General features: G+C 42.8%; 1 long non-coding RNA gene across 1 annotated transcript; it reads left to right on the forward strand.

Moving 5' to 3' along the window:
• Positions 1-32: 32 nt before the first annotated feature.
• LOC119268801 lies at positions 33-3,714 on the forward strand. The gene is made up of 4 exons (XR_005133318.1): positions 33-271; positions 2,117-2,206; positions 2,561-2,786; positions 3,507-3,714. It is a non-coding gene; the product is annotated as an uncharacterized LOC119268801 (long non-coding RNA).
• The last annotated feature ends 7,023 nt before the right edge of the window (positions 3,715-10,737 follow it).

Genomic DNA, 10,737 nt, shown 5'->3' on the forward strand with positions numbered 1-10,737 from the left:
GCCGCCCCCTCCCCGCGGCCCTCCCGGCCACCGCGGCCCTCCCGGCCACCGCGGCGTGCCCCGCGGCCCTCCCCACCACCGCAGCCCGCCCCTCCACCGAGCCAGGCCACGGCGTCGCCCCCTTCCCGCGGCATCGGTATCGGTCGAGCGCGTCTCGGTCCAGATGCATACATAGGCTGGCGGAGGGCATCGTTTTCCTCCGGATTCCCTTCCCACCGGGCTGCTTCGTCACTAGATCCGTCGTCCACTGACCCCATCCTCTATACATACGGTACGGTACCAACGCCTCTCCCCTTCCGTATCATATCTCTACAAAGTTCCATCGTTTCAGAGCTTCACTTGTTATTATTACTCTCTCACGAGATTGATTTCCAACCCCACCGCAACAACAAGAAAAAGATCGATTTCCAACTAAGACAGAATCATTTTGATTCAGAAACCTGGGAGATAATTCAGATTCGGGTTCTAGAAATATTTCAGATTCAGTAAGGCTTGGGACTAGGGAAAGAAGAGTGCACGAATAAGTATAATAATGCGTCTGAAATTACAGTTTGTTCCTATCTGATTCTGACGATACCTACTTTCAAGGTCCACTTCTTACAAAGTACGTAGTAGTAACATGTGTTTTCCTTATGGAAACTCAAGTCTCTTTTCTTGACTAAACCAAATTAATATCAGCTCCAGTTTGATCATTTGATGGCATAGGTTTTGAGAATAACATAGTATTAACACTGCAATTTTTATGGGTAACCAAACACCTCACTGTAATTAAAAGTTTAGTATTAAACGAAACTACAGTATTGTTAGAATACTTTGAAAATACTGTGCTATCAAACGGGGCCTTAGTATGGGGTGGGGCTGCGAGTGCATGGAACGGTGGCTCAGCTCGGCTCAGCCGGCGGGAAGGAGTGAGAGGGACATATGAGCTGGTTGTTTCTTCCTCCGGGCTCCTGATGGGATGGCCCGTATGTTAGCTAGCTGAGCATGTTGATCAGCTCCGGCCAGCAGGCGTGTGCTTGCACTGCTAATGGCTAGGTAGCTGAGGCCCCGTTTGATAACAAAGTATTTTCTAAGTATTCTTAGAATACTGCAGCTTTTTATAATACTGTGGTTTTTATTACAAAGGGTTGTTTGATTGTCTCTAAAAACTGTGATTTTAATACTGCAGTTTTTTGCAAACTACAATATTTTCTCTGCATAAAAAAGGGAACCACATACCTCTTTTTTTAAAACTGAGCTCACTGAGGAGAAAAGAGAGTCTCTCGCTCAGACCTTCTTCTCAACATCCTCTTTTTACTTCTATATGCAAACTTGGACATATACATCTGGTGGGGTGGTCCTTGTGTGCATGGTTATATTGACAATGCAGCCTCACTATTACTCCTAGTAGTTATCGGCAGCAATTTAAAAGAATCTCACCAAGTTATTGAACTGCAGAATAAGGCCCCTTGTGTGTATTAAAACTGAAACTTCTGGCTGCACTTGTCTCGTTGAGATTTACAGAACTGCACTTGATATTAACTAGATCATTATCTCTAATTTTGAGATAAATATGGAAGTGTAGTGCTGATTGTGTAGCAGCTACAGTTTTGACAGGATAAAAGAATTACTCCTAGTTAGTATCTCATATGAGATGTTTGTGTAGGAATATATCACTAGCTTATATGATAGTTAGCTCTATTTATGTAGTTTGCATGCACTTTCTACACACATATTGCAATGTGATTGTTTGCTGATATGCTTTAAGTAGTGATGTTCATGCTGTTTCTACATGACAAGTAAAAACAACACGAGTATATGGGCTTACATGAGTTCTGCTAGTTGAGTTTCTTTGATAAAATGTTCACTTTGAATTTCTAATTGATGTAGACTCTCACATCTTTATTTTGGAATCAGACGGTATTTGTTCTTGGTCATTTTACGACACTGTCTTGTAAGGGAGAAAGGCTTGGTCTCTCTATTTGGTTGTTGTTTTAGCTCTTGCAGATTGCCATATATGACGTGCTAATTGTTTTTAGCTCTTGACATAGTTAAACTTTGGATGCCCTAGTGCCTGCTGCTTATGTTTGTTTACTCGGTTTGAACTCTGAATGATATGTTGTTATCCTGATTGCAGGTCTGATGAGTTGGTTTTGCTTGTGTGTGAGGAGGCATGTTGTGGTTAACATCGAGTCAGGGTGCCTACCTTTGTATTTGAATCTGTGAGGTAATGAAGGCAAAAAAGAAGTTTCTACTTGCACTGTTCTTGCAAGGAAACAGAGACAAACTTGTGGTTACTGAAGCATTACTCTGTAGTTTCTACTTGCTCTGTCAAATACATTCTGTTGTTGATCATCTTCAGTAAATTCTAAGCCTCAGCTACTCTGTTGTTAAAGCTTCCCTGTTACAGTTTTATATTTATTAGATAGGTTCGCTACTCTGAAAAAAAGGTTAGTTGCTGATTTAGCATCACAGGAGGGTACCAACTAAGAACTTTTGGAGTGACAACAAAATTTAATTAAAGGGGAAAAACTGTTTGTTTGAGCTTCCAATTTCCCTCACCTCTCTTACCTTTTTCCAGATCTGGACCGTCAACCGCCATGACCATGATCAACGCGTCCTCGGCCTCCCAGACGAGGATGGAATGAGCAGGGCAAGAGAAGAGGAGGGAGCAGGCCGACGCCCGACGGCGACCTGACCATCCTCCTGGATCTCATCGGCAACCCCCTGGCCTGGAGGCCGCCCGCCCGCCCGCCGTCAGTGCGGGGCCTGCGGCACCACTTCCTCGTGCTCCTCCTTAACATCCAGTGAGGCTTTGCTTCTCCCCATCCCCTCTATTCCACCATGTTTTTTTGTAATTTTTGCCCATGATGTTGCTTCGCACTTTATTCATATATTGTATTTGGCACAGGTTCATATGTTCATAAGAGTTATCTGTGATGCTGCTTGCACAGTTCAAGAAAATCATATCATCTGTTGGCACTTTGTCCATGTATTTTAACATTGCATGTTTTGATTTTGTGATTTGGGTGCATTGTTTCCTGATTAACATGAATTAATGGATCTACACAAGCAAGGCACTTATTAACTTGGCACTGTTAATTAAGAAAATTTGATGAAGCACGCACTGTTAATTTCAGCAGCACTCTTTGCCTTTGCATGTGAATTAATGGATATGGCACCTTCTTATACAAATCAATGGATTTGGCACTTAGTGTTATGAATCTTATGAACAAGTTAACGTCACTGATGTGTATGATATGTATGCATACTTGGAACATTATGATATGTATGCATACTTGAATGGTAGTAACTTGAATGCATCAACATTAGTGCTATAGAGTTGTTATCCGAGCTAGTTCTGTTTACTTTTAATATAGGTCTAGTAGTCACCAGTACTTACATCCTATGCTATAGTAGTCCTTGTTCATATTTACTAGCTAAGTTTGCTTGTCCTGGGGATCTACATACATGCCATTCGTGTTTCACGCTTTCTCTGAAATGAAATAATAAGGTGCACTTTCCAGGGACCAGGACGACCACCGGGACCTCCATGACGATGACGAAGCCCCGCACATGGTCGAGCTCGATGGAACAACAGTGCCTCGGTGTGGTGCAGCCGAGTTGGGCCAACGACTACGTTATGGTCCTCGTTATGGTCGAGTTTTTGTTTTGACCTTGTGAAACTTGCTACCTATGGATGAAACTGTGTAATATTGATGAGACTATGTATATGTACGGATGAAACTTGCTACTATTGGTAACATGTGTTGGATACATATGTGTTCATGACTATTGGTAATATGTGTTGAATATGCTATATTGGTCATATAAATCTATTTGTGTTTGATTTCTATGAAAATGAATTGATATAAGAAAAAACAAAATTAAATGGGGCAATATAGTCACTTTGCCATCTGCTGGCAGATGGCAAAGAGCTTTGCCATCAGCTGGCAGATGGCAAAAAGGCCACGTGTCATCTACATGTAACTTTTGGGCTGGCCTATTTGGGCTCTTTGCCGTCTGCCAGCAGATGGCAAAGAGGTTTGCCATCTTCCAGCAGATGGCAAAGTCACAGGCTCTTTGCCATCAGCCAGCAGACGGCAAAGAAGCCTTTACCGGCAGGGTTTCAGACGACCTGTTTGCCATCTGCTGGCAGATGGCAAAGCCTTTGCCATCCGCCGACCATGCCTTTGCCATCTGCCATGGCAGATGGCAAAGTGCCAGATTCCAGTAGTGCATCAGGATTTTGCCAGTTGCCGATAACTTCAACAAAACATGATCATCTCATACAACAACTTATATCTCATCACGTCTTGACCATATCACATCACAACATGCCCTGCAAAAACAAGTTAGACGTCCTCTACTTTGTTGTTGCAAGTTTTACGTGGCTGCTACGGGCTTAGCAAGAACCGTTCTTACCTACGCATCAAAAACCACAACGATAGTTTGTCAAGTTGGTGTTGTTTTAACCTTCGCAAGGACCGGGCGTAGCCACACTCGGTTCAACTAAAGTTGGAGAAACTGACACCCGCCAGCCACCTATGTGCAAAGCACGTCGGTAGAACCAGTCTCGCGTAAGCATACGCGTAATGTCGGTCCGGGCCGCTTCATCCAACAATACCGCCGAACCAAAGTATGACATGCTGGTAAGCAGTATGACTTATATCGCCCACAACTCACTTGTGTTCTACTCATGCATATTACATCAACGCATAAAACCTAAGCTCGGATGCCACTGTTGGGGAACGTAGTAATTTCAAAAATTTCCTACGCACACGCAAGATCATGGTGATGCATAGCAACGAGAGGGGAGCGTGTTGTCCACGTACCCTCATAGACCGAAAGCGGAAGCGTTTAGCACAACGCGGTTGATGTAGTCGCACGTCTTCACGGCCCGACCGATCAAGCACCGAAACTACGACACCTCCGAGTTCTAGCACACGTTCAGCTCGATGACGATCCCCGGACTTCGATCCAACAAAGTGTCAGGGAAGAGTTCCGTCAGCACGACGGCGTGGTGACGATCTTGATGTTCTACCGTCGCAGGGCTTTGCCTAAGAACCGCTAAAATATTATCGAGGAGTATGGTGGAAGGGGGCACCGCACACGGCTAAGAAAATGATCACGAGGATCAACTTGTGTGTCTATGGGGTGCCCCCTGTCCCCGTATATAAAGGAGTGGAGGAGGGGAGGGCCGACCCTCTCTATGGCGCGCCCTAGGGGAGTCCTACTCCCACCGGGAGTAGGATTCCCCTTTTCCTAGTCCAACTAGGAGTCCTTCCATGTAGCAGGAGTAGGATACAAGGAAGGGGAAGAGGGAAGAGAAGGAAGGAGGGGGCGCCGCCCCTCCCCCTAGTCCAATTCGGACTAGTCAATGGGGGGGGGGCGCGGCCTGCCTCTTCCTCTCCCCTAAAGCCCAATAAGGCCCATATACTTCTTCCCCCGTATTCCCGTAACTCCCCGGTACTCCGAAAAATACCCGAACCACTCGGAACCTTTCCGATGTCCGAATATAGTCGTCCAATATATCGATCTTTATGTCTCTACCATTTAGAGACTCCTCGTCATTTCCCCGATCTCATCCGGGACTCCGAACTCCTTCGGTACATCAAAACTCATAAACTCATAATATAACTGTCATCGAAACCTTAAGCGTGCGGACCCTACGGGTTCGAGAACAATGTAGACATGACCGAGACACGTCTCCGGTTAATAACCAATAGCGGAACCTGGATGCTCATATTGGCTCCTACATATTCTACGAAGATCTTTATCGGTCAGACCGCATAACAACATACGTTGTTCCCTTTGTCATCGGTATGTTACTTGCCCGAGATTCGATCGTCGGTATCTCAATACCTAGTTCAATCTCGTTACCGGCAAGTCTCTTTACTCATTTCGTAATACATCATCTCGCAACTAATTCATTAGTTGCAATGCTTGCAAGGCTTATGTGATGTGCATTACCGAGAGGGCCCAGAGATACCTCTCTGACATTCGGAGTGACAAATCCTAATCTCGAAATACGCCAACCCAACATGTACCTTTGGAGACACCTGTAGAGCTCCTTTATAATCACCCAGTTATGTTGTGACGTTTGGTAGCACACAAAGTGTTCCTCCGGTAAACGGGAGTTGCATAATCTCATAGTCATAGGAACATGTATAAGTCATGAAGAAAGCAATAGCATCATACTAAACGATCGAGTGCTAAGCTAACGGAATGGGTCAAGTCAATCACATCATTCTTCTAATGATGTGATTCCGTTAATCAAATAACAACTCTTTTTGTTCATGGTTAGGAAACATAACCATCTTCGATTAACGAGCTAGTCAAGTAGAGGCATACTAGTGACACTTTGTTTGTCTATGTATTCACACATGTATTATGTTTCCGGTTAATACAATTCTAGCATGAATAATAAACATTTATCATGATATAAGGAAATAAATAATAACTTTATTATTGTCTCTAGGGCATATTTCCTTCAGTAGCCCATCAAGAGTTGGGAGCACCCTTTGGATTTTGAGTTCATCTACCTACATGGGTTAGTTTTCGCAAGGAAGAGCACTTGTGTATCCAACATGACAATCATGAAACTCAACATAGAATTTGTCAAAGGATATGTTGGAAAGGTTCCGTGCTTCCTTGTCATCAACCACCATTGTGTAGAGACTTGGTGATGTAGAGATTGCTCAAGATGTGAGTGAGTTGCAATCTCATAGAGTTAGATTCATCCAAGTACCTACAAGGGTTAGATAACATGCAAGATGCAAATTTTCAAGACATAAGATAATCATCATAGGAGAAATATCAAGTGATTAGTCGTAAGCTCAAGTCTTGCATGTATCCAATGGAGTTCCTACTCCAAGTTTGAAGCATCAATGATGTTCAATTCACCTCTTAACCTGCAAAACACTTTCTCATCAAGTGGTTTAGTGAATATATCCGCTAATTGCTTATCGGTGCGAACATGCTTAAGGTTTATGTCACCCTTAGCAACGTGATCTCGAATGAAATGATGACGAACTTCAATATGCTTAGTTCGAGAGTGTTGCACGAGATTGTGAGCAATCTTGATAGCACTTTCATTGTCACAAAGTAATGGAACATGTTTCACATATATCCCATAATCTTTAAGAGTTTGGGTCATCCAAAGTAATTTAGCACAACATGAACCAACGGCAATGTATTCCGCTTCGGCGGTGGATAAGGATACCGAGTTTTGTTTCTTGGAAGACCAAGACACAAGCGATCTACCAAGGAATTGACAAGTACCCGAAGTGGACTTTCTATCAACCTTGTCACCGGCATAGTCCGAGTTGGAGTAGACAACAAGATCAAAGGAAGCCCCTTTGGATACCAAATGCCAAAATTTGGTGTATGTATTAAGTATCTCACTATCCTCTTGACGGCCTTAAGATGACATTCCTTAGGAGCAGCTTGATATCGTGCACACATGCACACACTTAGCATGATATCAGGACGTGAAGCACATAGATATAACAATGAACCAATCATAGAGCGGTAAACTTTTTGATCAACTGGTTCACCATCTTTGGTCAAATCAAGATGTCCACTAGTAGGCATGGGTGTAGTCATACCTTTGCATTCTTGCATATTGAACTTCTTGAATAAGTCCTTAGTGTACTTCGTTTGAGAGATAAAGGTGCCTTCCTTAGTTTGCTTGATTTGCAAACCAAGAAATAATTTGAGTTCACTCATCATAGACATCTCAAACTTCTCCGACATTAGCTTCCCAAACTTTTCACTAAAATGAGGGTTAGTTGATCCAAATATAATATCATCAACATAAATTTGGCATACAAATAGTTCTCCATTAACCCTTTTAGTAAAAAGAGTAGAATCTATTTTTCCAATTTCAAAGCCTTTTTCAATAAGGAACTTGGTCAAGCATTTATACCATGCTCTAGGAGCTTGTTTAAGACCATAAAGGGCTTTGTGAAGTTTGTAGACATGATTAGGTTTCTTAGGATTGACAAAGCCGGGAGGTTGCTTAACATAAAATTCCTCCTCAATTTCACCATTTATAAAAGCACTTTTAATGTCCATTTGGTACAAAGTGATATCATGGTGATTAGCATAAGCAAGTAAGATGCGAATGGACTCAAGTCTAGCAACGGGAGCATATGTCTCACCATAGTCCATACCTTCGACTTGTGTGTAGCCTTGGGCGACGAGATGTGCTTTGTTGCGAACCACTTCCATCTTCATCTTGCTTGTTGCAAAACACCCATTTGGTACCGATGATGTTGTGGTTGTTGTCAGGCTTCTCGACCAATGTCCACACTTGATTTCTCTCAAAGTTGTGTAGATCTTCATGCATAGCGTTTATCCAGTCCGGATCCTCCAATGCTTCTTCATCCTTCATAGGTTCAATGCTAGAGATGAATGAGTAATGTTCACAAAAGTTAGCCAAACGAGTTTTAGAGCGAGTGATTCTCCCGGTTTGGATATCATTGTAGATTTGCTCCACGGGATGATCTTTAGCAATTCTTGCTCGAACTCGTGAAAGCTTTTGCTTGGGTCTTGGTTGAACATCTTCTTCATCTTGTTCTTCTTCTTGTCCTTCTTCATTGTTAGCGTTGTCGTTCTCTTGTCGTGGTGGAGAAGGAGGTTGTTGACATTCGTCTTGGTGCACTTCCTCGTTTTCTTCATCTTGGTGTGTCCCACTCGTGGATGCTTCCGTATCAACTCTTGGTTCACCTTGTCGTGAGGTAGAAGCTTCCACTTGGACGGACGAGGTACTCTCCTTTATCTCCATTGGACGAATCTTGCCAATAGACAAGTCTTGGATTGCTTCCGAGGGATCTTTGTCTCCTACATCAATTGGCAATTGCTCTACTTGCGAGCCGTTAGATTCATCAAACTTCACATCTACCGTTTCTTCAACCTTTCGGGTGAAATTGTTGTAGACATCGTATGTGTGAGAGTTTGATCCATAACCAAGTAGGAAACCTTCATGAGACTTAGGAGCAAATTTAGAACGACGATGCTTATCAAGAATGTAGCACTTTGAGCCGAATACTCGAAAGTATCCAACTTGGGGTTTGTTATCGGTGAGGAGTTCGTATGCCGTCTTGCTGAGTAGTTTGTGAAGATACAAGCGATTTGTTGCATGACAAGCTGTCTCAACCGCTTTCGCCCAAAAGTGTTTTGGCGTCTTGTACTCATCAAGCATCGTTCTTGCCATCTCGATAAGAGTCCGGTTCTTCCTCTCAACGACTCCATTTTGTTGAGGTGTGTACGTAGCCGAGAACTCATGTGTAATCCCTTCTTCGTCAAGAAAGGTGTCTACATTTGCATTCTTGAACTCCGTTCCATTGTCGCTCCGAACCTTCTTGATCTTCACGTCAAATTGATTTTGGGCCTTCCTAGCAAAGTTTTTGAAGATCTTTTGGACCTGCGATTTGTCATCAAGAAAAAACACCCACGTAAATCTTGAAAAATCATCAACTATGACTAGACCAAATGAGTTACCACCGAGACTCTTGTAGGCATTTGGACCAAAGAGATCCATGTGAAGTAGCTCGAGTGGTCTTCTTGTGGTCATGATGTTCTTAGCGCGATGACTTCCTCCAACTTGTTTCCTTGCTTGACAAGCACTACAAAGTCTATCCTTGTCAAATATGACATCGTTAACGCCAAGGATATGATTTTCTTTAATGAGTTTGTCAAGGTTTCGCATGCCCACATGGCCTAGCCTCCTATGCCACAACCAGCCTTCAGAAGATTTAGCAATTAGGCAAGTTCTAGGTTGAGCCTTTTTAGTGAAATCAACAATGTAAAGATCCCCTCTATGTATACCGGTAAAAACCATTTTATGATTATCTCTACGAAACACTTGGCAGTCTACTGCAGTAAATAGGACATTGAAACCGAAATCAACAAGTCTAGATACTGAAAGTAAGTTGTAGCCAAGAGATTCAATGAGCATGACATTTTGTATGGAGATATCATGTGAGATGGCCACCTTACCAAGGCCAACCACCTTACCCTTTGAATTATCACCAAAAGTGACATACTTTCGAGGGCCGTCGTTTCCAGCAAGCTCACGGAACATGTCTTTATCTCCGGTCATATGATCAGTACATCCACTACCAAGGACCCATTCCTTTCCTCCAGCCATGTAGCCGCGAAGATTTGCCATAAGACCAAAGTGTCTCATCGCATCATCGAGATCATAGTCACTATCATCATCCTCATCATAGTATCCATGTTCAACATCATTTTGTGATCGATCAATTCCTAGAGAGGGTAATTCATTAGACAAATGATCATCACAATGGTCACCTTTATGAATTCTAATAGCTTCGGATATGATATCGCTAATGATCCCAACATCTCCTTTGGCACACGTGAGATTAGTAAGCTCAAATAAGCAGTCACCAAATTTGGGATCATTGCAATTCATCTTAATTAAGGCAATGGATTTATGGAGAATTTCACCTAGATATTTCAAGGAATAATTTGGAAAGAGTTCCTCAAGAAATTTCCATATGGTGTAGGCACACTTAAGAGTAGGCAAACACCCAATCAAGTTTCTAGGCAATCCTCTAGTGATAAGATTTATAGTTCTAAGATTGCGAATCATGTCAATAGACTCATCAAGGGTAGGATGCATGGGATCAACATGAGGTGCACAAGGGCTAGCAATATACTTGCTCAAATGATATTCATTGAAAATCTCAAGCATTTCATTTTTCCAATCATGAAAATATTCTCCATCAA

Source organism: Triticum dicoccoides, chromosome 3A (genome assembly GCF_002162155.2).
Source record: "Triticum dicoccoides isolate Atlit2015 ecotype Zavitan chromosome 3A, WEW_v2.0, whole genome shotgun sequence".
Classification (NCBI taxonomy): Eukaryota; Viridiplantae; Streptophyta; class Magnoliopsida; order Poales; family Poaceae; genus Triticum; species Triticum dicoccoides.